The sequence below is a fragment of the Penaeus japonicus genome, unplaced genomic scaffold, assembly GCF_977035675.1.
Source record: "Penaeus japonicus unplaced genomic scaffold, GWHDUDI00000001_assembly GWHDUDI00000009, whole genome shotgun sequence".
NCBI lineage: Eukaryota > Metazoa > Arthropoda > Malacostraca > Decapoda > Penaeidae > Penaeus > Penaeus japonicus.
In genome coordinates, this window is record NW_028234411.1 from 9,422,046 (window position 1) to 9,427,045 (window position 5,000).

Sequence of the window (5,000 nt, forward strand, 5' to 3'; positions counted from 1 at the left end):
GGGTGAGGCCAACCCCTGGCCGTCTTCCCAGCCACTCGTGCCTCATAACACACGTTTCCGCCAACTATTATTAGTACGCGTAGCTACGTTATCCTGCAGACGTCCCTCTCGCGGGGTGACGCCGTCCGCCATGGGCCTTCGCGTCGCTCTCTTTGCAAAGCACACTCTTTTGCTTCCAAGCAATAGCAGATAAAATATGTAGCTATGCTCCACTCGTGACCTGCTGCGACCTGTGTGACCAGGTGTGGGCGTGGGATGGTGGTCCACTCTGCCAGGGTGGGCTGAGTGCCAAGCAACTCCCCTGATGGTGATATCCCACTTGTGGCGCATCACCGGCGCAGTCGAAGCCTGCACAGTCCTTGCGCTGCACCACCCAAGGCTCTGCGGCGGGTGTTGTGCCGCCCCCGTCCTGCATTTTGTGCCGTCAAGCTCTGTGAAGCGTTGTGGAAATCAGTGTGTTCGTATTAAAAGGTGTGCAAGTTTATAAACAGATTACAGGAATTGTTTCTTATATCGCCAAACGTATTGTACATACATATCCTATTGAACTGTTAAACGCTTGCTTGTCTCTTTACTATTTGGCAGTGTCAAGGTAATACAACTAGTGCTTGAAAACCTTCATCGGTGAGGTTTTATTGCAAGTGGCAACAGAGGCTGTCCAGTTCTTCCTTCCATCATGAGTGCTAAGCAAGAGAAATTTGACATATCTTTAGGTAAGTTATCTGCAACAATCTGGCATTGATAAGAGAATAAACCCACAAGAATCACGCCTTGTAGGAAGGAGGAGGGATCTTCAAGACTCCAGCCTGACGATCTTATCCCCGGGCTTCAGTTTCATTGGCTAATGAGACGCAATAAACAGCATCGTGATATCTGAAAGCCTCCCTACACGTAGTTTCATCACAAGCGATAAGGTCGACTTGCGCGTTCAAACTGAACATCGAGTATTGGTATTCGTTTTCGGATGCATATGCAATATGCAATATACTCTTTATATTCATTATGAAAGTGAGCAACAAACCGTATAGATTTTAGTTTAAAAAGAACAGTAACCCATATCTGACAGCTGTAAGAATAACCAGATACAGCAGGCCTCTTGCAAAAGCCTAGAGAACAGATGCGCCAGGGCACAGGAGACCTCTGTGTTAAGACTCCCAGTGAAGCTCAATAACAGGTGATGAATATGAAGGATATGGGCGGCCCACATGCCTCGGATGCAACAGCTGTTTCTGAATTAACTCTAAATGTAACAGAGGAAAACCTGGAGGCTCGAAAGAGTAGACACATTTCTGCATAACCTTCACTCGATCGGACAGGCTCCGAAGTCGAGCAGCCGTTCGCTAGGATTTATGAAGGGTTATTTTCGCATGTCGCTGCCATGGGCCGTTGGTAATGATAAACAGACGGGGTAGCGAGGTAGTCTGGCGATGGTGGAGAATGAGCATAAGTATTATGAAGATAGCAATTGTGGTTGTTGTACAAGTGGTCCCCCACCACTTGTACAACTTGATTTACAAGAGGTGTTATTTCCAGTCAGCTTCTATACCGTAATGCCAGAGAGGTATTGTGCTGGCTGTTAAGAAGATCTCCCAGCAACAAAGCTCATTCTTATAATGTTACATTACATTGTGCTGAAAGAAAAAATGTCCGCCCTTTTTGAGGAATATTTTGCCTAGTCTGACCATCTGGGACGCTGTGTACTATGGCACACAAGGCGTTGCAATAAGGTTTACGGGTGTTGCGGTTGTTGTTGCTGCAACCGAAGACCCCGTACTTCACAATGTTTGACATTTTTGTATATCATTTGTGTCGTCTGAATTATGATGTGTGTCTCCCCTGTTTCTGAATCTTTTACCACTGTCACTTTCGTTAAACGTATACGTCAGTTTGTCAGTGTGGAATGACTTAAAGTGATTTTACAAAAACAAGCGATAAAAATCCGACGTGCTGAAAAAAGGGAAATATTTTCCTGGTTCATGTCGACTAGGAGTCCTCAATGTAAATAACGGGTTGCCGAGGCACACACGAGGGTGATGCGGGTGGCACTTGGCGATGCAGGTGCGGGTGTGCGGGTGTGGTATCGTTCACCTCCAGCATCCTAAACGTATTCTAAGCGTTATGTGCTCTTTTGCTTCGGTGTTCTGGGGTCCCGGACGATCCCCTTTGGTGTGCTGTGGCGATGTATGGTTGTTATTTAGTCCCTTGTGTTTTTTTTTTATGATAGGATAGATCTTAAATGGATACTATCCACAGGTGATGTTATATTTTTCCACTGTAAAAAGATCTTTAAATATTTACGGGAGCATGAAGTTTATAAACAGCTTGCAAATACGTGTTAATACGTGTTAGCTACATTTAGACTCTAAGGGGACTTTGCAGTGGGCTCCCTTAACATGGATGCAGGTGGTCTTGCTAGCCTCTGAGTAGCGACATGGGCGTGTGGGTGGTGGTTTGAAGTTTGGCGTGGGTTGTGGGCGACGTTGTGACGTGTAAACGGGTGCAAAGAAGCAGCTAGTTGTGAGTTGGAAACATGTTTTCAAGGACAGAATATCGAGCAAATAAGGGGTTAGAATGAAATGCGGGTGAATAGGCTGAGAGATTGTTGATACGCGATCGGTCGTGCAATAAGGTAACAAAATGCAATACGCTACGATTCATTAAATGAGAATTTGTCGTCAAAAATCGAGGGAAGTTAAGGCAGGTGGAAGAGAGAGGAAGGGCAGGAGGTCAAGGGGTCTTGCAACAGGCAGGGACACCCCAGGGCAAGCCGCGACACGCCGTTCTGGACTCTCGCCAGGGACGGAGTAAACGCTATTCTCGCTCGTTACTCGCTAGGGTCGCGGCCCTCCCGCCGGTACGCCATTGTGGACACGTTCACGGGGAAAATGGCGTGATTAGGGACTGGTGTCCAGGCGAGAGCCAAGGGTAACCCGGTTATTTTGAGAATATGTCGAAGGGGATACACTGCCCTTCTCGAATTTACTCCGTAATACAAAGTGTGTAGGTTTTGGACTGGAGAAAAGCAACAATAAATATGTATGCCGCCTTTTGATATTTTCATGCAGAAAGTTTCTGTATATGTCACTTTTTCTTCACCCTACTCCTCCTGTCACATTATTTTAACATTAGTACAACTGTGCGCCGCCTTTTGATATATTTTCATACAGAAATTTTCTATGCATATTATCACTAAGACCGCCATCCTTTCAACACCTTACTCTCCCATGGCCTCTCATTTTAACACGTATTTTATACCGCCCATGTTAGATTAAAAGTCCGGCCGTTTCATGTATGCCCAGCATCAGTTTACGGAGAATGACACGACTGTTTTGCTATCTGCCGAGTGCGGGTGCGGGAGGGAGGGCCTTGGGGGGAGGGTGTAAGGCCGATGAGAGACAGAACAGGTGGGGGGGGGAGGGGGTAAGTAGGTTTATTATCATGAAGGATGTGGAAATGGATGTCACAGTACACACGTCCTTATGGCAGGGATGCGCAATGACGAAGATAACAGATGAAGATAAATATGCTCGATGGAGAAGGGAAAAAGGCGGATGCAGTTGTTACTGAACGCGCTGGAAAGTGAGTAAGGACGAGGACGTGTGGAACCTTCTCCTGCAAGTGTCCCGTGACAAGCGAGACCTTGGGCTCGGGCGCACATTTCCCGCAAACGCTGCGCTCCCCGTGATCCTCTTTCCTCCTCCGCTCTCGTGCGAACATGATTCATGGAAACACGCATACGCTGGTGTGTGTGTGTGTGTGTGTGTGTGTGTGTGTGTATGTGTATGTGTGTGTAAAAATGCAATACCAGTATAATATGAGTGCTGCTGGCCCTACAAGCAAGGTGTTATGCTATTAAGAGCATTAATGGCTCAAGCTAGCAGGCGCATCCGGTATTGCACTCCCCTCCCCCCTCGCCTCTACTCCACGCCCATCTCCGCACCCACGATGGTCATTACGAAGTGCGACTGCATGTAGTTGTTTCCGTTTCGTTAGCCCGCGTCATTCCACCCAGCCACCCAGGCCGCGAGAGTAACAGAAGCAGCATTCGGGCGTGGATCGAGCGAGGTGCTGCCCTTGCCGTTACCAAGTTAGGTGAGTCACAGCTCCAGGCAGCAACAGCACACTCATGGAGGCTGCTCGGCTCCTGGCGTTGGCAGGAGTAGTGTGGAGCTCCTCCCTGTGACTCCAGGGGATCAGCAGATGGTATCTTTAATTACCACATGCAGAGGCGAGCCGTCAAGGGAGCGTGCATACCCGGCACACACCCTGAAATGCATATCCCACTGCGAAGGCATATGCATACTCAGAAATGCCATAGGGTGTGCATGCGTGTGATTACAAGCATATTTGTCTATACATACATAAAGGTATTCCTCCACCAGCTGTCCTTCACGAAATTTCCCGCTAGAACGCACACACAGCGATGCCAATAAGCCCTCGGGTGGAGGCACAGACGCACGCTTGATAAAGCTGGCATTTAAATTGACTGGCTGCTCCATGACTCCCAATCGAGGTTCCCAAGCGCCTGCACCTCGTCCCAGCGCGTCGGGGAACTCGTTATGATTACGGCCAATTTCGTTTTTTACGACCGTATGACCTTATTAATGCGAGGGACGATTAGTGAGCATTCTCCCGTTATGGTGCAGAGTCGCATGTCTGTTCCATGAGGACTTTTGCTTTACTTGAATGGTCCTGTTCTCCGTACGTTTAAGTATTCTGTAAGTTTATTCATAGGGACTTTCCATAAGAATGATTTCATAAAACCTCTACTTGATTCAACCGGCAGTCCACTTGTCTGCACTTTGATAATAGATAAAAAAGAATAATATGTGCAGTAGTGGCGAATATTTACGATTTATTTCACCCACAACCAACCTCCGTCTCTCTAAACCTCGCGTGTCATTTGTTAACAATATCTTCATTCTGAGCGCGCGGTTTCGCCCTCACCCCGTAGGCCTATCCCATTACCTGCGGCTCAGGTGTTGGCGGTGTTTGTGGCT

At 47.7% G+C, this 5,000-nt stretch overlaps 1 long non-coding RNA gene across 1 annotated transcript; it reads left to right on the forward strand.

Annotated features, from left to right (window-relative positions):
• Nucleotides 1–180: 180 nt before the first annotated feature.
• On the forward strand, nucleotides 181–831 carry LOC147471302 (uncharacterized). Its single transcript, XR_015191267.1, has 2 exons — nucleotides 181–471; nucleotides 586–831. It is a non-coding gene; the product is annotated as an uncharacterized LOC147471302 (long non-coding RNA).
• Nucleotides 832–5,000: the final 4,169 nt, after the last annotated feature.